The sequence below is a fragment of the Ambystoma mexicanum genome, chromosome 11 (assembly GCF_040938575.1).
Source record: "Ambystoma mexicanum isolate Mex_15411 chromosome 11, UKY_AmexF1_1, whole genome shotgun sequence".
NCBI classification, from domain to species: Eukaryota; Metazoa; Chordata; class Amphibia; order Caudata; family Ambystomatidae; genus Ambystoma; species Ambystoma mexicanum.
In genome coordinates, this window is record NC_090934.1 from 107,487,080 (window position 1) to 107,513,603 (window position 26,524).

Genomic DNA, 26,524 nt, shown 5'->3' on the forward strand with positions numbered 1-26,524 from the left:
CAGTTCATGCGTTCTGGATGACTACCCCTATATAACACCCCTCCCTTGGAATCCCCCTGACCCCACTGAGCCAAGAAGTAGTTCTGTTTTGCAAGTTTAAAATGTTTATTTGATAATTTAAACAATAGATATATATATCACACTTTATAATTTAATAAATGAATATCACACTTAATCTGATATGATGAAGATTAACAACGGAGAATCTGGCACTAGCACACTTCTTGATAATCACTAAGGAGTTGACATGAAATGGATAAGGTAGCACACTGGTAAATAGGGACAGAAGAATAATGTGGTAGAGAATGCTTTATAGAGTTCAAATGGATGCAATGTGGAATGAAATGCAATACAGAAAATACTCAATATGATTTCAGCAAAACAATGTAATCACTTTCTTGGACAATTCACCCCCCCCCCCCCTTTGATGCAATGCAAGGAAATGGAAGGAAGGCACACAGTTCTCAGAAATGCAATCAAATGTGATTCAGTTCACCCCAGCAAGCTTAGACTACAGAAGTTTGAAACACAGGCAAAATGCTTTTATATGTGCTGGCAATGAAATGAAAAATATGCTAAATTGCTTTTAATTCCCTCTAGAGGTTCAGGGTGAGTGGTATCTAGTTAATATTAGTCCAGGCTCACACTAGCAATGATTCAGGGATAGTTTTTATGAGGCAAATTATTTTTTTCAGAGGAAAGCAAAAGCAGCTATCTTTTTGCAAGTGGAGAAATTTTCAAATTGCGGCAAAATTCGCGAATGCGCCGGACGCGATTACAGAGGAACTACAAGGGCTATCAATATCGTTTTGGGGTCCTAGAACAGCCTAGGATCTCAGCTTCCAGATGAAAGTTACTGCAAGTCTCTAAGACAAACGGTCGCGGAGATATGAGCGATTTTGTGAAGGTCGTTTTTCAGATTGGAAATTTTAAAGTTCAAAAAGACAAGTGACAGCTAGCAACTAGAAAATGACAGGTGACAGTTAGGAGGCAGTTCTACTTAGATTAAATAGATTGAATTATATTATTTTAACTAAGAGATTTGGTTTTGCACAGTTCTACTATGTACTCACAATATATTTAGAAATATGCCTCGCCACGGATCTGGTCAGGTTTTGGACTGGACTCCGGTCTGGTCTCTGCACTTCACAGTGATCTGGGTCAGCTCTCTGGTTCTGCTAACAGTAGTCTGGGTCAGCTCTGCTCTCTCTTTGGGTACAGCACTGCTTCTGGATTCTGGAGATTGATGGATTTGAAGTCTCTAGTTTGGCTCTCTGGAGGTTTGATGGAGGTAAAGTGTGGATTTTTCCGGCAGAGCTTCCAGCTGCAGATGGAAATGAAGGTCCCTATCTGTCCTGACTGTCTACTTTTATGTGTTTTGAAAGTGGGTGTGTGTGCAGCATCACTAGACCCTACCCCTCTCCACTTGCCATTGGTCAAATTTCCATTTCTCACTTGATTGGGGAACTGACTGTGAGTCAGAGCGATGTCATTTTATGGCTTGCAGAGAGGACACTCCCCTGTCAAATTGCACACAATCTATATTTGATAACAAAAGACATATTTGCGCAGGTAAACATTTGTTTAGAATTACATGCACCCCTCACATATCACAGGAGGTATCCCCTGTTCAAACTTTGCTCTTCCTGGGGGCTTGCATTCCGAAATGGCACATATTTCACTTTTTAACTGATTTTGCAATGTCGGACATTGACCCAAATTGACACACATGTGCGCAAGGAGTATGGACATTAATCGATGAAGTATCAGATTTTTAACATGCATACATTTAGAGTAATATCCTCTTTTCCGCTAAAACCCCCCTGAACATACCACCGGTTCTAAAAACCTCTTAAAATGTGGGCAGAAAAATCACAAGAATTATGGTATCATTTATAAAATTTTCACATGTCCGCTCTATGAATGATCCATCTTTTTAGAGTTATGTTCTGGCCCCAAAGGGGTGTGGTTTCCCCCCAGCACAAGGTTGAATTTCTGGTTTTTCCAGTTCTGCCAAGCCAGCTTGCTCTCACAGGCAGTGCCCCTCCCCTTTCCTTCCAGGAGCAATTTCCATTTACGACTCCCGCCATAAACCATCTGCCTGGGTGAAGGGGGTTGCATTGTTCAGAGCTCCTGTATTCGGTGGGGGCTCCCCTTAATTCAATTATCAGAGAGATGGCATATCCTTAGTGTGGCCAGCAAAAGGCAGATAGGCCTGGGAACACAGCCGTGACTCAAGTTTCACTCCTGATGGGGGTAGTTGCCAGGCAAAATTGGAATCTCTTTAAGCCAGTTTTTAGCTACATGTCATTTCTGTTCCCCCTTTTTCTGCATTCAAATAAACTAACAATTTCACATATGCAGCTAGAATGCTGATTCTAAGTTTAAAACTATGACATTTAAATAATTGCAACCTATGTGACACTCAAAAGTAGGTCACTCAGTCAATTTAAACATTTACATTTTTTGTGTCTTTCAGTCCAAATTTACTTGAACTGTTGAAATCCACAGCTCAGCCCGTCTTGTTATAAACCTTCAAGTCACTTTAGAATATAACTTTACATTGTATCCACCTCTCAGTAAGTCTTTCTTTGGCCTGTTTTGGGTTCATTTATTCAGTTTTACAAAAAGTAAAATCTGGTGTTGTTTTAAACTGCCGGCTTTCTGATAGTGGTGAGTACTGGTAATGCACCCATTTTTGGGATTTAAGAAAATGTATTCCCCACAGTTCTAGGTTGCTTTTGGCAATCAGCATTGGCATTCCCAATGGTTTCAGGCTACTGTGTGGGTAGTCCAATGGGGTTTTTAGGCAGTGCCCTTCTGTGCCCATAACATCGGCAACAATGGGTGGCAGCCTATTCTTCATGCACTTCCCTGGGCATTTTCTGGGAAGCTCTGGCCATCATGATGTTTTCAATGCCAGTACTGCACAGTTTTTGAGGTAGGGCTCGGATGCATGGGTAAAAACATCCCACAAGCCCCCCTCTTGCGATGGCCATTCTGTTTCACTGATGGGACTCGCAAGACCTGGGATGTTTCCTCATATTCTTCCAATAGATGGCACAGTTCAGCATCTTTTCCTCCATCCGGTACTGATCGATCGGTTCTCCTCGCCGGTCCTGATGGGAATATTGGGCGGTACCCCGGGCCCATTGCGTCTCTGCTCCCGGTCTCCGGATCGTCCTCCTTGGCCCGTCTCCAGGTTTTCTTTCTCCTAGGACGACAAAGGAAGAGCGGCAATACCTACTCATAGACGTTTTTCCACCACTGTTGAGATAGTGGGGCAGCATATGCATTTCATCATAACGAAACATTACATTCTTATTTTGAAAAAAAAACAGTATAACTAAGAGACAGTTTCATGCAAATCACAATATTTTAGAGACTAGATGTGGTATGTTTTATGATTGGAACTGAATTAGTCTGAGACAGTACCCGCTAGGATTCCAGAGGATTCCTCCAGTTGTTGCAGAGCGTGCCTGGGATGGCAACATTTCAACTGGTTTATGTGGACCCACTTGTCTTCCCCCTCTGCCAAAGGACCTTTGGGGATGTGGATTTTGTAGGCCACAGGGGAGATCTTGTCGATGATCTCAAAGGGTCCCTTCCATGTAGGCAAAAATTTGCGTTGTTTTGCCTGGTTTCTTTGGAAGTTGTATAAATAGACCCGGTCTCCCACCTGATATTCCTTCCTGGAAGTTTTCAGGTCATAATGGGTCTTCATGCTATCAGCCGATCTTTCTAGATTCCGCTGAGCGTAAGCAAAAGCATGTTGGAGGTGTTTCCTTAAATTCTCCACATACTCATGAGTAGTGGAGGCATTTATCAGTGTTTGCTCTTGGGTCCTGTAGAGCAAATGCTGCGGAAGCACCATCTTGCGCCCAGTCATCAACTCAAATGGTGACATTTTGGTTGCAGATGAAGGGGTAGATCTGATGGCCATTAGGACCAGGGGTAATCGGATATCCCAACTTGGCCCAGAATCTGCCACAAACTTTTTTAAGATGCTCACAATTGTCCGGTTGTATCTCTCTACTGCCCCAGAAGAAGCTGGCCGGTAAGCAATATGCAACTTCCTTTTGACCCCCAGTATCTCCCACATCTTTGTCATTACTTCACTGGTGAAGTGGCTACCTCTGTCTGACTCAATCCTTTGAGGTAGACCGAAACGGGAAAAGATGTGGTTAATCATCCAGGCAGCTGCCGTTTCTGCCTTGCAGTTTGGGGCTGGGAGACATTCCACCCACTTAGTAAACAAGCATGTCACAGTCAACATGTACTTATTCCCCCTAGCAGAGCGAATCACAGGGCCTACAAAGTCGATTTGTAAATCTGACCATGGGAGTGTCATTCCCCTCTTTTGTAAAGGCGCCCGGTGCGTGAGGGATGATGGCTGAAATTGTGCACACACAAGACACCCCTTCAAGTATTGGTCGAGGTCCTGCCCCATGTGTGGCCAGTATGCAACCTCTCTTAAGATTTCCAATGTTGTGTGAAACCCCCTATGACCGGCGGTGGCCGCATCATGGGCGTGACTTAACATCAGGCTTCGGAATGAGGTAGGAACCACCCACTGATCGTGGCCAGCTTTGGATTTCCTTACCAACAAACCGTCTTGGATTCGGAACATTTTTGGACATTTCATCAACACTCTTAGGTCCTCTTTCCCAATATAATCGGTATCCGTCAGGGGAAAGTTCTCAGGGTCCTCAAGGTGTTGGTAAAACTTACCAATAATTGGATCCCCCTTCTGAGCGGTAATCAAATCAGCCTCAGGGGTCTCCTTACTCCATTGTGCAATTGAGAGGTCGTTGTGAGCATTTGTCTGGGACCTAGTGATAGCAGTGACCTGGATTTCCCCCAACAGGGACTCAATCTCAATTAGATCCCCTTGGATGGCCCCGGTTTTGGCCAGCTGATCAGCTAAGTCATTTCCAGTTTTGTCTGGTCCCTCTACTTTGGAATGACCCTTGAACTTTTTCCAGTAGATGGTCATCCCATTCGATGTGACCAGATCATCAATGTTTTGGATCAACTTCCCATGTTTCAAGGGTTTGTTGTTAGCACATAACATGCCTCTGGTTTTCCAATTAACCAGGTGCTCCACGAACCCGTTCCGTACATAATCCGAATCTGTGATTATGACCAGTTCGTGGAGTTGATGCTGGACAGCAGTGAGGATGGCCTGATGCACAGCCATCAATTCTGCCACCTGACTACTTCGGGGACCAATTTTGTATCCAGCGGAGGGTTCTGGGGACTCATTCACCCATGCATTCCCTACGCCGGCCACCAGTTCTTTCTCCCCGTTGTTGTCAACATGGTAAAAGCATCCATCCACATACACAGTGGGCATTCCCTCACACTTGTCTTCTTCAAAGACTTTGTGTGGGGAATTAAGGTATGCCTCCGTGTTGTCCTTGATTTTTAGAATTTCGTCCTCGAGACAGTTTTCTTTGGCACAATCATGCAAGTCAGCCAGACCTTGCGCGAGGGGACTCTTCTTGTTTTGGCCATATCTGACCTCCACAGGAAAGCCTTGCATTGACAGAATCCAGGAAGTAATTCGGGAATTACTCACATTTCCGGCCCGGATTCTGTCACTTTGGAGATATTGCAGAGGCTGGTGTGGAGTCTCCACTATGATGTGTTCCCCCTGGATAAACGGGCGGTAATTCTTCAATGCCCACACCATTGCCAGGAGTGCCTTCTCACAATCGTTGAATTTTTCCTCCACAGAGGATAAAGTTTTGCTCGCATAGGAGATAACTTTATTGACCTTGTCATGCTTTTGGTATAATACTGCCGTCAAGCACTCCTTGTTTCTGACAGGGTAAGCTAGGCAAGGCGCTTGTGAGAGGCTTCTTTTGAGTTGTTTTACCGCCTCGGCTTGTTCTGGACCCCATTCCCACTTGACCCCCCACTTCAGGAGATGAATCAGGGGTCTGGTGATCTCTGCGTAGCCCTCAATGAACTTTCTGCTGTAATTAGTCAGTCCAAGGAGGCTCCTTAGTTCCCGCAGAGTTGTGGGGTCTTTCAGTTTCTGAAGTGCTTCCACTTTCTTTTCCTGGGAACAGAGACCCTGAGGAGTAATCTCATGCCCCAAGAAATTAACACAGGTTTTGCACCACTGTGCTTTTTGAAAAGAAAGTTTTGCTCCGGCGACCCTCAATTGTGTCAGAACATAACGGATCTCCACTATATGTTCCTCCACAGATGAACTTTTGATGAGGACATCATCTACATAAGCCAGGTTACCCCTCGCACCCAGGTCGGGCATGGCCTTATGTAGGAAAATGTTGAATTCATTGCCGGAGTTGAGGTATCCGAAGGGAGTCCGGGTCCATGTGTACTGCTGGCCCCCAAAGGTAAAAGCCAGTTTGTATTGGTCCTCCCTGCTGACGGGCACGGTCCAGTATCCATTGGTCAGGTCTATTGCAGTGAATACCTGTGACCCCTGGATCTGGGCCAGCCCTTGGTCAATGTAGGGAAGAGGCCATCGGGAAGTATGGACCCGTTTGTTGAGCTCCCTGAGGTCAGCACAGAGTCTCCACTGGCCGTTGGGCTTCAATATTCCCAGCACCGGATTATTGAAGGTGCTGTGGACTGGACGGATTATTCCCCTGGACTCAAGGTTCTTAATTATTTCAGTAAGGGACTCCATTGATGCGAGAGGCAAGCGATATTGCTTCACAAACACAGGAGTCATGCCAGGGTCCGTGGGGATTGTTGTTGTGTGGATGTCAGTGCGACCACAGTCATATGAGTCTACCGCAAAGAGATCTTGGAAATCCAAGAAAACTTGTTTCAACTTTTGCTTTTGTTCCAGAGTCACACAGGCATCAGCTAGGTTGACTCTCTCTTCCACCATCTGCCTGAAGCCTGGAAAGACTTCTGGTTTGGCTATCTCCGCGGCCTCCTCCAGCTGGGTGGAGAAGTCCCTGGTCAGAGTGCTGATTTGGACCGGAGGCTTCAAGTGGGAAAGGCAGCCCTCATGGACATGGAAAATCACCTCATCCCTCCTGAAGTCACAAGTCACATCTTCCTTACCATAGGGGCAGGAAGTGTACACCAGGAAGTTCCCCCCATGCCGGGTAAAGATCCTGTCTGGTGTTGCGTTGTCATCACTGTCACTGTCAAAACAGTCCTTGGGGATTGGTCCTAACAGTTCATTTCCAAGATCAATGGAGAAATGTCGGTCATCAACTGCCATTCCAATAATGGTGCCTGCGGCTAGAGTAATACTCTTTAAGTCGCTGTTATCCACCTCTATTGGAATGGTGTCATGTTCTATGTTGACTAATGGAGTGGGGTTTACCCCCAACCCTTGCTGTTGGAGAGAAGCCTTTAGATGTATGTAAGCATCAGGGTTTTTCAACTCTTGTCCCCTTTTAACTTTCACTTCCAGGGAGAATTGCCGGGTCCTTTCTGGGATGGTGACTTCCTCTTTAATCTGAATTTCAACTGCATAAGGTAGCAGTTGAGCTGACCTAAATGCTTTTTCTGGATCATCAAAGCCCATGGGATTATCCGCTAATCGGGACCAAGCTTTGAAGTTTATTAGGTCCAAACTAATGGCAAAGCGATTGAGAATGTCACTGCCTAAGTAAAAGGCGGCAGGGACGTCTCGCACGACCCAACAATTGTGGACTATGCTCTTGTTGCCAATGGAGATTTTGAGCATACACCTGCTTGGCAGGAGATGTTTGGAATTAGGTGCTTCCAGGTCCATTTCCCATTTGTCTATCAGTTTGAAGGTGGGAATGGCTGGATCTTTTGGGAGTTGGCGAAACATGGCTTCGCTGATGAAGCTCTTACCGTTGTTCACACACACTCGAGCGAGAACAGAGTCCTTCCCATAATTTAACTGAACAGGGATGAACAACTGCTCTCCAATTTGCTGAATATCAGCCAGGCTCTGAGCTGATTTCACATCTTTCTGGACTATAGGAGTGGGAGTTTCTGATTGTGGATTTGTAAAGAATTTCAGAGTGTTTCCTTCCAGCGTGGAATACCACCTTAAACTGGAAGGAAGGTTGATTTTCAGAAATAGAGAGGACCCCCCATCACCAGTCTGTTGTCCTACTGCTATTACTGTCACGTCTGGAATTTGGTTGTTCTGGAAGTGAAATTCTACTTGGTCAGATTTTTGTTCAACCATGTGGCAGGTGCCGTTTAAACTAACATGGTTGACACTCTGTTTTAATTTTATTGGTCGGCTAGTCTGGGTCCAGAGGACCTTGTTTACGCAATCTATTAGGGGTGACAACCTTCTCAGGAGGTCATTCCCTAGTAAACAAGCAGTGCCCTCTGGGGTCACAACTATGACCGGGTGTTTCAATTTGTGTTGCCCAATTTTAATGTCCAAGTCTGCAGTCCCCTCAACGGGAATTTCCTTCCCGTCAAAGTTCTGCAGTTGTCCAGGAAGAGAGGTGAGAGGAATCTGGTAATTCTCTACCCTTCCTGCATTCAGTTCATCAAAGGCCCTTCTGGACAGAAGGGTAGCTTGAGATCCAGTGTCCACCAGCGCTGAGATTGTACCCTGCCCCTGTACTTGTACCGGGGCATAATATCTTCCCTCCTTCTCCTCAAGGGGGCACAGATAATGTACATTTTTGGACAACTGGTGGGCTAATGTTCTGGTTTTGGACATTGCAAGAGAAGACATTTGGGCAGAATTCTGTGCAGAGCCTTGGGAATCTGAAAGAAAAAGTTGGCAACTGGAGATCAGAGCCATTGTGGGTTCCCCTGGCTCCGGTTCTGGGCCGCCCCCCCCTTTTTGGAGGCAGTCGCCAGGATGGGTTTGAACCAGGGGATTTTCTTGCTGTTGGTTCTGGGATGAGATGGTGGGCGGCGGTAGCTCAGTCTCCACATCTCCCCAGTCTGGATTTGCATCCCTAGGGACCCATTTTTCTTTGGGAGGAGTTGCCCCATCTCTGAAGGAGAAGATCCTTTTCCCAGGATCGTCTGAGGATCCCTCTCCCTCAAATTGGAAGATCTGTACCTCCTCCTCAAACTGAGTCTGTTTGGGTCTTTTGTTTCTCCTACCCCCCCTCTGCTCCTTAGGAGGCAGACTTTCAGGGGCAAGAGATTTTGTTTCCGGTTCCTGGGTTTCCAGGGGCTGTTTACAAGTGAGGAAGGAAGCTTCCTCCAAGGCTTTACACCCCCCTTCCCTTTGTGCCTCCTCCCTGGGAACTGGTGAGTTATCGGGGTGCTGCCCCCGTCATTGTTCTGGAGCACCAGGTCCAGAGTTGGGTGCGTTCTGCGCCGGCATGCCGATCTGAGGGTTCTGCTGAGCCCTCAGTATGTGACCCAGATCCCGCGCCATGTTTTGAACCTGGCGCTCTAACTGGGAAACCAGCTCAGGCTGATACGGGGCCCTGTTTTCTCCCCTCGGCTGATCCCGGGAAGGGTAGCTGTCCCTCCTCTGGTAATACCCCGGGTTGGGAAGATTTGGGTACCCCTCCACCCTTGGCCTCCCCTCTCCCGGATTCAGTGGTCTGGGCTCAGGGAATTGGGGAGGGAAGGATGGATGGTTTTGGGGCTGAAAGTCGGGTGGATATCTGGGGAAAAAGTTCTGCCCAGGGTTTGGTAAATTTCTGCCCTCCTGTGGGAAGTTTGGAGGGAAGTTCCCTGGGTTCGGTGCCCGGTTGGATCCCCCCCCTTGGGCTGGGGGAGTCCACACATAACCCAGGATTGGACTGTTACCTTTGTAGCGAGGACTTACATAGTCAGGAGAGCGAGGGACCCCATAGGGGGGACTACCTCTTTCACTCCCTGCCTGTGACTGGCCCGAGGACCTTCTGGGCCTAGCATTATTAGGTGCAGGTAGGTTTTTAGGCCCCCCCATCTCCAAATCCAAAACGGGGGTGACCTTTACCTCTGCCACCTTGGCAGCAGCAGGGGTGCTGTTGGCTTTAGGGTTTTTCTGGGCATTACTTTTGCTATCTACCGGTTTCTGCACCTCATAGATCCGGGTAGCCTGTTCAATGACCCAGTCTAAAGATCTTTTCTCGTGAAAATCCCTCACGAGCTGGGTCATTATGTATTTGGGCAAGGCATGGAACAACGTATTAATAAATTCTCTGCTATCCGTGCGCACCCTTCTTGTGGTCTGTGCAAAAGCACGCTTTAACTCCTGCACAAATTCTTGTGGGGCCTGATCCTCCCCACATTGTAAATTGTAGGCTGCCTTGCGAGCCTCTTGAGGATTTCTGTGAACAGAAAAATGTTTCAAGATGGCCGCCTTATAGGTGGACCATCTTAAATGATTTTGGTCCTCCAGCCCCGCAAAGAAACTGGAGTATTCCGGGGAGAAGGTCCACTTTACATATTGAATACAGCTTTGGCTGTCCTTCAAATGGAAAGTCTCCATCATTTGCTCAAACAACTCTAAGTGCTCCCAAACAGAATACTTAGCGTTCTTATGGTAAGGCGTGATGACGCTCCTGATCGCCTTAATCTGCTTTAAGGGGTCCTTAAGCAAGGCCTTTTTTGTCTTATTGGCCCTTTTGGTCCGGGTAACCCTGGTCCATCCATCTTCTGACTCAGAGGCACTGCTCCCAGAGGTTCCCGTCTGCTCCTCCAGGTTTTCCAGGATTCTGCGAGCCTGGGAATGGCTGGCAGAATGTGGGGACCTGGTCTCCTGTGTCCTGCGCAGTTCAGAGGAGTCTTCAGATTCCTCCTTGCTGCCAGGATTTGATGGGTGCCCCCCCCCACTGACCTAACTGGGCAGAGGTTTTCAAAATGCCCTTAATGGGCCTATTCTCCTGGGGTTCCCCACTAAATTGCACTGTGCTTGGGTGCCCATACCCGAATGCCCGCCCATCCATTCCTGGGAGGTACTGGCCTATGAGCCCCATGCTTCTGGCTGGATAGTAATCTGCCATCCCTGTGGCCCGGTGCTCATGTGCGCCAGGGGACATGGGGGTGGCAGAGTTCAGGGACGGGTAGAGATGGGGGCCTCTGGCACTAGGGCTCCTAAGGTTATGCTCAGGAGTCTCTCTTTCCCAGCGAACCTCATCTCTATCCGCCTCTGCTCCCTGTTGCAATGCAAGAGCCTGTGCTTTCAGTTCCTCAGTTAAGGCCTTACTAGACTCTATCAGTCTCTCCTGCATCGCTACCTGTTGTTGGAGCCTATCATTGTGTTGACAGAGGGCCTCATTTTCCCTCTGTGCTTCCTGGTTGGTCCTGGAGAACTGGGCCAGTCTTTGCTGCAGGAGGTTTACCTCCTGAGTCCCATCCCTACTGGCCTGCTCCTTTCTTACCAGAGCCTCTTCCACCCTTCTGGTGTGCTCTACCAAGTTCTGGTTTTCTTTTTGGAGGTCACCCAGCCCCTGGTGGGCCAGGTGATTTTCTTCCATTTTTCTTTTTAAGTGGCAGACTTCCTGGCCTAAGGTATCCCTTTCCTGACTAAGAGCCTGCATCTGTGCCGCCAGGTCGTCCCTTTGCCTTTGGAAGGCACCAGCTTTCTGGCGCTCCTGGTCAAACTCTGCCTGGGTATCCAGGTCTTTCAAAATCAGCTTGTTGCTCTCTACCTTCACTCTATCTAGATGACTTTGCAGGGTGGCTACCTGCTCCGTGCATGCCCTGTTAAAGTCTAATTGTTGCTCCAGCTTTTTCTGGCTCTGCAGTAAGGAGTCCAAACTGTCTTGGTGCTCCTTCTGCAGGGCCAGAAATCTAGTATCCTGGTCAGCCTTTTCCTGTTGCAGTATATCCATGTCCTCTTTTATTTTAATGATATACTGCCTACTATCATTTTCTGACTCCTGGCTCCTCTGCAGCCTCTGCTCAGAATAGTCCAGATCAGATTGGGCCTTCTGTAATGCCAGCAGTTGCCTACTCGCCAAATCTTGGCCTTCAGCACATTTGTCCTGCATGGCTCCCATATGTAAATATAAATATGCCGCTACCATGGCAATCTTGTTGTGCTCATCCTTGGCCTTAGAGGACATATATAGTTCACTCAGGGCCACATGTAAGGGACCCTGGTCTCTCCATATATCTGACCCTGTTTCCGTGATCTGTGGTGCGATTGCTTGCAACCAGACCGTCTGGTCCTGATGAGTCCACTCACCTCTCACAAATAACTTATGTAAGAAGTGCTCTCTGGCTATTTTCATGTCTACTAAGGTCGTCATTCTAGAGATTTGTCTCTGTCCTGACTTACAGAAGTTTGTATTTTATTTTTGAAAAACAGAACTTTTCCTTAGAGCGTTCCTTTGAGGAGTGCTTTACAGCGTAACACAGCGTGGTGATCCGACCGGATATGTGTATCTGGTCAGCTGACACACTGTATTAATCTGCACAAGTGATAGATCTAATCCGGAATCCCCGGCTACGAGCCCCCAATTTGTAAGAGGATTCAATTCAACATTACAGCTAAGTCAACGCCTAGTCTAGAATACTGAATGAAAGCCCTTATTGATATATCTTTATGTCCAGTTCATGCGTTCTGGATGACTACCCCTATATAACACCCCTCCCTTGGAATCCCCCTGACCCCACTGAGCCAAGAAGTAGTTCTGTTTTGCAAGTTTAAAAGGTTTATTTGATAATTTAAACAATAGATATATATATCACACTTTATAATTTAATAAATGAATATCACACTTAATCTGATATGATGAAGATTAACAACAGAGAATCTGGCACTAGCACACTTCTTGATAATCACTAAGGAGTTGACATGAAATGGATAAGGTAGCACACTGGTAAATAGGGAAAGAAGAATAATGTGGTAGAGAATGCTTTATAGAGTTCAAATGGATGCAATGTGGAATGAAATGCAATACAGAAAATACTCAATATGATTTCAGCAAAACAATGTAATCACTTTCTTGGACAATTCACCCCCCCCCCTTTGATGCAATGCAAGGAAATGGAAGGAAGGCACACAGTTCTCAGAAATGCAATCAAATGTGATTCAGTTCACCCCAGCAAGCTTAGACTACAGAAGTTTGAAACACAGGCAAAATGCTTTTATATGTGCTGGCAATGAAATGAAAAATATGCTAAATTGCTTTTAATTCCCTCTAGAGGTTCAGGGTGAGTGGTATCTAGTTAATATTAGTCCAGGCTCACACTAGCAATGATTCAGGGATAGTTTTTATGAGGCAAACGATTTTTTTCAGGGCTATCAATATCGTTTTGGGGTCCTAGAACAGCCTAGGATCTCAGCTTCCAGATGAAAGTTACTGCAAGTCTCTAAGACAAACGGTCGCGGAGATATGAGCGATTTTGTGAAGGTCGTTTTTCAGATTGGACATTTTAAAGTTCAAAAAGACAAGTGACAGCTAGCAACTAGAAAATGACAGGTGACAGTTAGGAGGCAGTTCTACTTAGATTAAATAGATTGAATTATATTATTTTAACTAAGAGATTTGGTTTCGCACAGTTCTACTATGTACTCACAATATATTTAGAAATATGCCTCGCCACGGATCTGGTCAGGTTTTGGACTGGACTCCGGTCTGGTCTCTGCACTTCACAGTGATCTGGGTCAGCTCTCTGGTTCTGCTAACAGTAGTCTGGGTCAGCTCTGCTCTCTCTCTGGGTACAGCACTGCTTCTGGATTCTGGAGATTGATGGATTTGAAGTCTCTAGTTTGGCTCTCTGGAGGTTTGATGGAGGTAAAGTGTGGATTTTTCCGGCAGAGCTTCCAGCTGCAGATGGAAATGAAGGTCCCTATCTGTCCTGACTGTCTACTTTTATGTGTTTTGAAAGTGGGTGTGTGTGCAGCATCACTAGACCCTACCCCTCTCCACTTGCCATTGGTCAAATTTCCATTTCTCACTTGATTGGGGAACTGACTGTGAGTCAGAGCGATGTCATTTTATGGCTTGCAGAGAGGACACTCCCCTGTCAAATTGCACACAATCTATATTTGATAACAAAAGACATATTTGCGCAGGTAAACATTTGTTTAAAATTACATGCACCCCTCACATATCACAGGAGGTATCCCCTGTTCAAACCTTGCTCTTCCTGGGGGCTTGCATTCAGAAATGGCATATATTTCACTTTTTAACTGATTTTGCAGTGTCGGACATTGACCCAAATTGACACACATGTGCGCAAGGAGTATGGACATTAATTGATGAAGTATCAGATTTTTAACATGCATACATTTAGAGTAATATCCTCTTTTCTGCTAAAACCCCCCTGAACATACCACCGGTTCTAAAAACCTCTTAAAATGTGGGCAGAAAAATCACAAGAATTATGGTATCATTTATAAAATGTTCACATGTCCGCTCTATGAATGATCCATCTTTTTAGAGTTATGTTCTGGCCCCAAAGGGGTGTGGTTTCCCCCCAGCACAAGGTTGAATTTCTGGTTTTTCCAGTTCTGCCAAACCAGCTTGCTCTCACAGGCAGTGCCCCTCCCCTTTCCTTCCAGGAGCAATCTCCATTTACGACTCCCGCCATAAACCATCTGCCTGGGTGAAGGGGGTTGCATTGTTCAGAGCTCCTGTATTCTGTGGGGGCTCCCCTTAATTCAATTATCAGAGAGATGGCATATCCTTAGTGTGGCCAGCAAAAGGCAGATAGGCCTGGGAACACAGCTGTGACTCAAGTTTCACTCCCGATGGGGGTAGTTGCCAGGCAAAATTGGAATCTCTTTAAGCCAGTTTTTAGCTACATGTCATTTCTGTTCCCCCTTTTTCTGCATTCAAATAAACTAACAATTTCACATATGCAGCTAGAATGCTGATTCTAAGTTTAAAACTATGACATTTAAACAATTGCAACCTATGTGACACTCAAAAGTAGGTCACTCAGTCAATTTAAACATTTACATTTTTAGTGTCTTTCAGTCCAAATTTACTTGAACTGTTGAAATCCACAGCTCAGCCAGTCTTGTTATAAACCTTCAAGTCACTTTAGAATATAACTTTACATTGTATCCACCTCTCAGTAAGTCTTTCTTTGGCCTGTTTTGGGTTCATTTATTCAGTTTTACAAAAAGTAAAATCTGGTGTTGTTTTAAACTGCCGGCTTTCTGATAGTGGTGAGTACTGGTAATGCACCCATTTTTGGGATTTAAGAAAATGTATTCCCCACAGTTCTAGGTTGCTTTTGGCAATCAGCATTGGCATTCCCAATGGTTTCAGGCTACTGTGTGGGTAGTCCAATGGGGTTTTTAGGCAGTGCCCGTCTGTGCCCATAACATCGGCAAAAATGGGTGGCAGCCTATTCTTCATGCACTTCCCTGGGCATTTTCTGGGAAGCTCTGGCCATCATGATGTTTTCAATGCCAGTACTGCACAGTTTTTGAGGTAGGGCTCGGATGCATGGGTAAAAACATCCCACAGCACTGTCATCGTTATTGTTGGCATGCTGCGTACATCATGGTGCCTCTTCTTTCTCGCATGGACCCCCTGTTCCGCTTCGTCCTCTTCTTCTTTGTCGTGCGCTTCATTCCTGTTGTCTGCCTCAGCATTCCAGTGCCCGCGGTGATCTCTGCCATCTTTTTCCTGGCGGCATACATGGCTTGGGCTGCCTCTTCTTCTTTAGCCCATTCTAGGAGTAGCTTCTCCTTTAAACTCAGCATGTACGTCATCTTGTTGGGTTATTTTGTGCTGTTGTTGCCTGTTCCCATCTGGCTGCTTGTCCCCGGTATGCCTCTGCCTAGTCGCTGAAGATGAAAGCAGGCAAGCCTCAATGTCAGCGGTTCACAAACAGTTGCACTTGTTTGTTGCTGGTGTTTTCGTTACCAACAACGTAACCGTTTTATCCTTAAACTGGCCTCTTGAAGTTCTCCCCGTGTTTGCTGAGTTGTCTGAGAACTGCTAACCTTTTTCCTGAAGCTCTGAGGAGTTGCAAAGGCTGTGGAAGAGACCAGCGACTTCCTTGTTTGCTGCAGTGTTCCCAGCGTCAGTAGCGCAGTGTTCGCCACACTGGCCATGTGATGGTGGCCTTCCCCTTTAAGCGTGCAGGAGACACAAGAGCTGGGGAGAGTCAGGCGACTTCCTTGTTTGCCGCAGCGTTTCCAGAGTTAGCTATGTGGTGTTCACCCCGCTGACCATAGGTGGCTTTTCTTTCACTTCAATCCCGCAGGCAGGGTGTTGCTAGGTCTGGAAAGGATCAGGGACTAAGCTAATATCCGTATTGGCGGGACTCAGGGCTATCTAGCATGTTGGTTGTATCACCTGAGCTACTATCCTGGGCTACAAATAAAAGACCCTGGGATACAGCCCCCTGAAACCCACCTCGCAATGCCTCTGCCCGCAGGAGCCGTAAGGGCTGGGTAAGAGTCCGGTGACTTCCTTGTTCACTGCACCGTTGATCTTGCGTTCTTCCCTTCTCTCTGCCTTCTTTGTGAGCAGTGCGCTCAACACGATAGTTTGTGGCAGGTCCCCTTCTCCTCGGCGCAGCTGGTACAAAACACAAATCTGGAAGGAGTTTCCCAAGAAAAATGGGCCACCTCGCTGATGCCCCCCTAGCCGTAGATTGCAAAATAAACTGCTCTCTGCACTTCATGTGCTATCCTTGGTGAAGCGTTTTGCAGCGCTGAGGGGCAAGATTGTGGAGAGTTTGCTTTGCCTTCTCCAGATATAGGCCTGAAATGGCCTGAGTGCAGACAGACACCTTGTTTTCGCATACGGAAATGACTGGTGGCCCCAACCCGTCCAGATTGTGGCTGGCCTTTGCTCTTTTGTTGCAAGGGGCATAGACCCCGGCTTGTCAGGTGAGTGTTACCTACCCCATGCCACCTACTCCAGACTGGGCACCCGGTAGTCTGTGCTTGCCTTTGTTTCCCTGTTGTTCGCCTCCTTGCTGGAAGCAGATGTGAGGAATACAAACCAAAGGTCTGCAGGGAGCTGTCCACGAGCTGAAAGAGCTTAGCTTGAAGGGCCAGGAGGCTTTTGGAAGCAGTCCTGAGGAATACAAACCCCACATCTGAGGGAGCTGGCCGCAAGCTGGAAGAGCTCAGCTTGCAGGAACAGGGAGCTTTGGAAGCAGATCTATGGAATACAAAGCTGTAAGTGATTTCAATCCGCCATACACCCAAGTCAATGCCTAGCATGTAATGCACAACTGAAATCCTTATTTATTTTTGTCTAAAAGTTCTTTATTCTGGACGATATACCACTCATAACACGCCCCTTTCCTTGAAAACCCGAGCCCCCCGCCCCCCGGTCACACTGAACCAGGAATCAGGCTGATTTGCAAAGTTAAAATATTTATTTATGTATTTACATAACACATGGGTACACAATAATCACCAATGGGGTGATGTAACACTGAATCATCTCTTTAATACACAAGGAGTAACAGTGAGCAAAACAATTCAGCCCAGATATAATACTTTGTGTGTGTGTTTAGGTCAGATAGCACTGTGGCAATAGATTCCCCCTGCATGCCCCTGAACCCCCCAATAGGCAATGTAAAGAGATAGGAGGAGAGAGAGCAGATATTCAGGAATGGCAGAATTCAAACAAATATCAATCCCAATTTCCCCCAGCAACACAAGAGAATAACGGAATTGATTGGCAAGCTGTCAGAATGGCTTTTAAAGTTATCTTAGAATGGATTGCGCAAAAACACTAAATATGGTCTAAATTGCTGAAATTGTTTATAAATTCATATGGGGGTTGCTTTGGATAGTTGCACACAAACACTAGCAATGATGTAATACCAAGAAACAATTTGAAATCTGAAAATTGAAGTAGGAAACACTCAAAAGCTGTTTTACACGTGTAAGAATTTCCCTAAGGGAAAATTTGCGGCAAACTTTTCACTGCGCGATAATCGCGATAATGGGAAAACCGTATGGATTTGGGATTTTAGCACAAAAACTGAGGGTTATGGACGTTTTAGTGGAGATTGTTTTTTTTTAGATAGGCGCAAGAATGGAAAACTGGACTGCACTTTTAAAATGACCAATGGGATTACTTACACTAGAGGATGACTATGAATAAACGAAATACCACACAGGAATACAGCCACTTCATCAGGGTGACTGCCTGCAGAGGAGCTCACCTTCTTCAGAAGAAAAATATCAGTGCAAAGATAGTTTTAACAATACTAGTACAGAAGGAAGATAGGATGGTTTGGATGGAGAGTTCAGACAATTCAAAAATACTCCTAACAACACAGGTTCTGAATACAAGATAGGATGGGTTTAAGATAGGGATTGACTATGGACAGTACATATGCTAGTGACACAGTTCTTTCTATAGATACTCACTAGATATGTTTATAAACAGAACCGTCAGGATTCTGGTCAGGGAACTTGATCTGGTTTTAGGAGAGACTGCTGGGCACATCGGATTGTGCAGCGTCAAGGCACTCTTGTCACCGCACAGCACCGGACTGGATTGGACTGCAATGGCACTCTGGTCACAGCACGGCACAGGATTGGATTGGATCTGCCCTTCTCGGTTATGATGGAAATTACTTTCAGCAGGCAAGCAGTACAGTGCAGCCCTGCTGTCTTTTGGTTCCCCTTAGAATTGTGGGATTTTGGTTCTGGAGTTTGAGGCCTAGCTGAAAGTGGTTCAGCTATGCAACGGGTCTTTCTGCATTGCCAAGTTCCTGAGTCTGGAGCACGGAAGATGTAAAGTCCTGCAGCAGGGTGCTCCGCCAGCATCGGGATTGTGAGTGAATCTGTCTGTCTTTATCTGCCCTCTGCTGTCTCTATTTATGCTATGATAAAGGGTGTGTGTGTGCTGATTTGGCCTAAGCTCGCCCCTTTGACAGGCAATTGGTCAGAGTCTCCTCTCTGCCTTGATAGGAGGAGATAGACTGTGTGTCACCTCAATGGTGTGGGTTTATGAAGCTTAGAGTCCACCCCTAGCCTCTTGAACACAAAATCTACTTTTGACACATGACATATTTACACGTGAGCAACCTCTATAACAATCACATATACAGATTACATATTTTGTGTAGAAGCTACTCCTCAAAACCCTATCGCTGTGGGATCTTGTGTCAGCTTTTCAACGGATTTAGCCCTTTTCATCAGGAACACAATGTCCAATTTATCAGCAAATTCCTATAAGTGTGCGTGTATAACGTCTACATAAGTGTATACAGTTTCATACTTCTAGCAGAAATACATTTGGTGTAAAATCACGTTTTCTGCCGTTTCTTTCCAGAACAAGTCACACAATCTTTCCGCCTCTTGAAATGTGCAACCAAAATTTAGATTTACAATTCTGTTACTTTTGTATTTTTGACAATTTTAAGTGGTAAGTTAGTAGTCTTTAAACAAAATGTTCCTTGTGAATGTTCAGCCACAGATGGCTGTTCGGGTCTGCCTCTTTTTGTCTCCCTTCAGTTCAGAAGCAGTCTCCTCCCTGTTGGCTCTTGGCACAGGCCATATTACGACAGTCCTCACACCTAGCATTTCCTGCTTTGCAGTTTGCCATTGTTTGCTTCCCCACTGCAGACCAGGTTCTTCCCAAACCCTATAATTATCGCTTTGGTGTGATTTCCTGGTGGAAGGAGAGGCCTTGCCTCTGTGAGGAAAGCTGTTATTCCAGTTTGGTAGCTTTAGCCAGCTTACTTTAATTGTTACTTCTGTTGAATTTTCCCTTAGCATAAAACAAACGTGTGGGATCAAATCTCAGCTAAATACTTATTCAAGATTTTAAACCATGGAATCAAAACAATTACAAGATGGGTTACTCTCAACAACAGGCCTCTTAGATTGCAAACATTTGATTTCAGTTTATACATGTTTAAAGTTTAATCAGGCAGGCTACTGATAGCTGTCATTCAGGCGGCCCAGGGCACTGTACCCAGATTTTGACAGATTCACAGACAGGCCACTTTTTCTGTGGAAATCCCTTGATGCTTGGAGCTTTTCAGGACATGTAAGTTCACAATGATTTCTTACACTAAGTGACTTGTAGCACCCAGCAAGAATTTTGGATGTATGAGGGTGTTTTGTACCGGCATTCTGCAACAAAGAAACAGTGATTTAAAGCAAGATTTTGGGATTTCCTTTAGCAAAGCACTGCTTTTTCCTTCTGTGCTCCATTTGCACATGTTGTGGAGCCCAGTGACAAGTTTCAGGAGTGAGATCTCTGTTCCACCACTGACAACATGCATGGCAGATTGGGCAGCCATCTTTTTGTGCTTTGAAAAGCGCGATTTTCAGAGATTTTGGGCGCACAAGGATTTTGCGGCCATTTTACTATTTTTGGCACCATCAGAACACAGTGATGCCGCATGGCAGAGCAAAAGTGGGTCAAAACATCCCACAAACCCAAAGTCTGTAGGGAGCTGTTCACGAGCTGAAAGAACTTAAGAGCTCCGCTTTCAGGTCCAGCAGGCTTTGGGAGTAGTCCTGAGGTATAACAATCCCAGGTCTGCATAGAGCTAGCCCCATTTCCAAAAGAGCTCAGCTTGCAGGGAAAGGGAGCTTTGGAAGCAGTCCTGAGGAATGTAAACCCAAGGTCTGCAGGGAGCTGTCCACGAGCTGAAAGAGCTCAAGAGATCAGCTTGCAGGTCCAGCGGGCTTTGGGGGTAGTCCTGGGGAATAACAATCCCAGGTCTGCATAGAGCTAGCCCTGTTCCAAAAGAGCTCAGCTTGCAGGGAGCTTTGGAAGCAGTCCTGAGAAATCACAATCCCAGGTCTGTAGAGACCTATCCATGTCCTGAAAGAGCTTGGCATGCAGGGACAGGGAGCTTTTGAACCAGATCTGAGGAATACAAACCCAAGGTCTGCAGAGAGCTGTCCACGTGCTGAAAGAGCTTGGCTTGCAGCCAGGCCATGTGAGCTTTGGATGCAGACCTGAGTAATACAATCCCCAAATCTGCAGAGAGCTGGCCGCGTGCTGAAAGAGCTTGGCTTGCAGCCAGGCTAGGTGTGCTTTGGATGCAGACCTGAGGATTACAATCCCCAAATCTGAAGAGAGCTGGCCGCGTGTTGAAAGAGCTCGGCTTGCAGCCAGGCCAGGTGAGCTTTGGGTACAGACCTGAGGAATACAATCCCCGAATCTGAAGAGCTCTGGCTGCGTGCTGGAAGAGTTCAGCTTGCATCCAGGCCAGGTGAGCTTTGGATGCAGACCTGAGGAATACAATCCCCAAATCTGGAGAGGGCTGGCCGCGTGCTGAAAGAGCTTAGCTTGCAGCCAGGCCAGGTGAGCTTTGGAAGCTTATCTGAGGAATACAAACCCAAAGTCTGCAGAGCGCTGGCCATGTGCTGAGAGAACTTGGCTTGCAGCCAGGCTAGGTGAGCTTTGAATGCAGACCTGAGGAATACAAACCCCCAAATCTGCAGAGATCAGGCTGCGTGCTGAAAGAGCTCGGCTTGCAGGGTCAGGAAGCTTTCGATGCAGTCCTGAGGAATAACAATCCCAGTTTCTGCTGAGAGCTACCCGAGTGCTGAAAGAGCTCAGTGTGTAGGTTTGAGTGAGCCTTGCAAGGATTGATGAGGACATCTCAGAGTGCTTAAAGAGGTGGCAGAACGAGCTTGGTCCACACCATCCGCTGAGCTTTGAAGGTTATGGCCCAGGAGCTTCACAGAGAGCAGGCCATGGGCTGAACGCTGCTGCAGCAGGAATCTTGGATTCGTTCAGGAACTTATATGCATTCGAACTGTCTGTGTTCTACACTGTCCAGGACCTGAAATCGGTAAATTCATTTTCTTCAAAGCATAGATTACAAAAGGGACACAGGGGCGTCATTTTTGCGGGACGTTCAGCGGCTCTGTTTGATATGATCTGAGATTGTATTTTGCCAGCCATTCCCATCGCAAGTTAGATGAATCGTGGTGTGCCTTATTTTAACATGCAGCCGCATACATACAGCTCTGGAGCAGTGAGATAGATGCTGCAATAGACAAGACACTCTTGTTTCCGTATCAGGGACTGCCAGTGTGATTTCTGTTTGGCATTTTAGCGTGCTCTTTTTCCACATGCAGGATGGAGCTTAATGCAGATCTACTAGTGATTGGTCAGATAAATTACAACAGTGCAAGGATCTTTGACAGTGACATCTCCAGTGACCCACCAGTCCACGATGCTGCTTTTGAACTGGTGGCTGAGTGCAATATTGCACTTAATTTTTGCAAAATAACAGCCTCAGTGTACTTGTTGTGATCTGTTATGTTATGTTATGTTATGTTATGTTATGGTAAAGGATATTTATACCACACATTATTACCACCGGAGTGGTACCCTGGTGTGCTAGTGGATCTGAATACCAAGAGGGTAAGGTAAGTTAGTAGAAATGTGTGGAGAAAAAAAGCACAAGAGAGCTGTGATGTGCTGGTGGCAGCTTCAGTTCATTTTACAACGTTTGCTGAGCGTAGGTGTGATTTTCTGGTCGGTAGCTGTCATGTGCTGTTGTGTGAGGCTACATGTGGTTTGTTTCGTTGTTGCAGTGTAGTGAAGTGCATGTGGTTTGTTGTGCTGCATGTGTATGGTTGCATTTTTTAGAGTTTGAGAGGTGTAGGCAGAGGGATGTGTTTTTTTAGTGGGATTGGTTATTGGTGGTGCTCCATTGTACCCCCTCAGTTTTGGCACCTGTGGCACATGTCCCTGCCAGTGTGGTGCATTGTGGTGTGCTAGGGGGATCTCCCTTCTATATTCTGTGCAGAGATGCGTGTTGTTAGCAACGCTGTTTAGTGGTAATGCCTCCTTCACCCCCGTGTTCAGACTAATGGATGTCTACACCACTTTGTCCCCTGGCAGGAATTTCACAACCAACTCAAGTGTAATGCATTCATGATTCTCCAAAATCTCTGAAGTTCGCTGTGGGCTTTAAATGCCACTTTACGGATGTGCTCATCAGTATATCAAAGTCTGTGAATTAAACATTCTCATACAATGTTCTGATCACAAATTTATTTGATTCAAACTTTACTATGTGCCAAAATTGTTGTGTAGGCAATGTAAATCGGAAGAAAAAAGTAAATTACAGACAAAGTTGAAAGCAATTTTGTAAGAATAAACCAAAAGTGCCTCAGAAAACCAGTAACATTTAAGTGATTTTCTTTGCAAAAAAGGCTTTCAGAATTCATATTTTATTGTGTAACTTTTTATACATTTGTGTGTTATACCGACATCCTTGGAATGTCTGATGACAGTTATAGTAATAGAGCATCATAATACCACAGAGTGGAGTGGGGTCGAGTGGAGCGTGGTCTGCCCTGGTGAATCATTGTTGCAGTAACTCTTCTGCCCTAATCATTAGAGGCAGAGCCCATTGCGGATCACTGCTATTGGAACTCTTAACAGCCTCATATTACTGAGGAGCAGAGCGGGTTCGAGTAGAGCGTTGACTGCCGTGATCCGCTGCGGTTATAAGGCACTTCATACGAACTTGAAATGCTCTATTGAACGGGTGTTGATCTTTTCATTTCGCAGCTGAGGCGGACTGTTGGTTATCGTCCACGGCCAAATTTGACCTGCTTCCACTGGGTATGAGTGTAAGGCCATGCCAGCATTTTGTCGAAAATATCCACTGCACAGTAAAGTTCGCACAGCTGGCGCACAGTCAATTTTAGGTTCTCTCAATTTCAAAACAAAAAGTGCTAAGAAAGTTTCTCAGACTTCAGAAATGATGGTGGCTGAAATTAAGAATGCTGGTAGTAATCTTAATAAGCAAATAAGCAGAACGCTCAGTGAGAGGGAAGATAACTGGCTTCTAAAAATCTACTAGGAATGGTGCCTCTAGGGACATTTCAGGCACCATGCCATCTTCATATAATGTGGTGCCGGTGGAACTTGAACCAACCGATTTGGAGTTGGTCTCCGCCGAAATAAATTCCATTGACAATAACACACTTTTGAAGTTAGTTTTAAGTTTACAGAAGGAAGCCACTATCGAATGTTCAAAATAAGGTTCTGGATGGTGTTGCATCTAACATTGATGTTATCACTATCCTGTGTACCAACGTATCTGAAACACGGACCTCACACAGATTGTGGAGAATGTCTATGTGTCTAGGCGTAATTCCAGTTTGTCTAATTCTGCGATTTCTTATGCTGACCACCGTCTTAATTCAGAAAGTCTGATCATACCTTATTCTCACTTTGTGATATGCTGTATCGAGACCAACAGGTAATCACTCAAGGTCTGACTAAATTGATTGATGTTGCCTTTTCTTCTCATGTTCTATTGACGGTGGATGGTGGTAACAGAGACCAACAGCCTTAGGTGACCCCGGTGAGTACCGCCATCATGTTGACTGACTGCTCTACCCAAAGTCGGTAGTTAGTCCCAAACATGAAACCCATGCAGTGTGGGTAAAAAATCAGAAAATTAAGCATCCTAATATCACGCAAAGTGAAGGAAAAGCTGGCAAGGATGTGATTGCTTATGTGCCTTTCAGGCGTTGGGGTCTTCTTTTCCAAAAAAGCATGTCCTGTCGGGAAACCTTAAAGATTTTGATATAGTACCAGCTGCTACTTAGATTGCAAAAAAAAAGAACACACAACGGAATGTTTACATTAAAAGACCAAAGGAGAAGCAATATTGCATTACCAATATGCATAAAGATACCAACTGTAATGAAAATAATAGAAGCGTGTACTCACAAAATATAATGAAAATATCAAAAAGTCAAGAAACAATCCAGTAGGAATAGAACCTTGTTGAATTCCTGGTTAGTGGGACCACCGAGAACAAAGATTACGATCAAGTGACCTTTCCCTTTAAGTTACAAATACCAATTCACAATTGGAAATCACAAATAAGATGCTATTTGTTTTAGGCCCATTAGAACTGCCATGGGGAGTTTCCAAAAGTAAAAGGATTCTGGACCTCTATGCCATCATGGCTAGCCCTTACTAAATTACAACAGTGCGAGGCACTTTCACAATGACATCTCCAGTGACCCCCTAGTCCACGTTGCTGCTTTTGAACTGGTGGCTGAGTGCAATGTTGCAGCAAAATTACCCTTAATTTTTGCAAAATAACAGCCTCAGTGTACTTGTTGTGATCTGTTATGTTACATTATGTTATGTTATGTTATGTTAAAGGATATTTATACCACACATTATTACCACCGGAGTGGTACCCTGGTGTGCTAGTGGATCTGAATACCAAGAGGGTAAGGTAAGTTAGTAGAAATGTGTGGAGAAAAAATGCACAAGAGAGCTGTGATGTGCTGGTGGCAGCTTCAGTTCATTTTACAACGTTTGCTGAGCGTAGGTGTGATTTTCTGGTCGGTAGCTGTCATGTGCTGTTGTGTGAGGCTACGTGTGGTTTGTTTCGTTGTTGCAGTGTAGTGAAGTGCATGTGGTTTGTTTTGCTGTATGTGTATGGTTGCATTTTATTTAGAGTTTGAGAGGTGGAGGCAGAGGGATGTGTTTTTTTAGTGGGATTGGTTATTGGTGGCGCTCCATTGTATCCCCTCAGTTTTGGCACCTGTGGAGCATTGTGGTGTGCTAGGGGGATCTCCCTTCCATATTCTGTGCAGAGATGTGTGTTGTTAGCAGGGCTGTTTAGTGGTAATGCCTCCGTCACCCCCGTGTTCAGACTAATGGATGTCTACACCACTTTGTCCCCTGGCAGGGATTTCACAACCAACTCAAGTGTAATGCATTCATGATTCTCCAAAATCTCTGAAGTTCGCTGTGGGCTTTAAATGCCACTTTACGGATGTGCTCATCAGTATATCAAAGTCTGTGAATTAAACATTCTCGTACAATGTTTTGATCACAAATGTATTTGATTCAAACTTTACTATTTGCCAAAATTGTTTTGTAGGCAATGTAAATCGGAAGAAAAAAGTAAATTATAGACAAAGTTGAAAGCAATTTTGTAAGAATAAACCAAAAGTGTCTCAGAAAACCAATAATATTTAAGTGATTTTTTTTGCAAAAAAGGCTTTCAGAATTCATATTTTATTTTCTAACTTTTTATACATTTGTGTATTATAACATCATTGGAATGATGATGACAGTTATGGTAATACAGCATCATAATACCACAGAGTGGAGTGGCGTCGAGTGGAGCGTGGTCTGCCCTGGTGAATCATTGTTGCAGTAACTCTTCTGCGCTAATCATTGGAGGCGGAGCCTATTGCAGAGCACTGCTGTTGGAAATCTTATCAGCCTCATAATACCACAGAGAGGAGCAGAGTGTGGTCGAGTGGAGCGTGGTCTGCCCTGGTGAATCTTTGTTGCAGTAACTCTTCTGCCCTAATCATTGGAGGCGGAACCCATTGCAGAGCACTGCTGTTGGAAATCTTATCAGCCTCATAATACCGCAGAGAGGAGCAGAGTGGGGTCGATTAGAGCATGGTCTGGCGTGGTACATCTTTCTTGCAGTAACTCTTCTGCCCTAACCGTTAGAGGCAGAGTCCATTGCGGAGCACTGCTATTCGAACTCTTATCAGCCTCATATTACTGAGAAGCAGAGCGGGTTCGAGTAGAGCTTGGACTGCCGTGATCCGCTGCGGTTATAAGGCACTTCATACGAACTTGAAATGCTCTATTGAACGGGTGTTGATCCTTTCATTTCGCGGCTGAGGCGGACTGTTGGTTATCGTCCATGGCCAAATTTGACCTGCTTCCACTGGGTCTGAGTGTAAGGCCATGCCAGCAGTTTGTCGAAA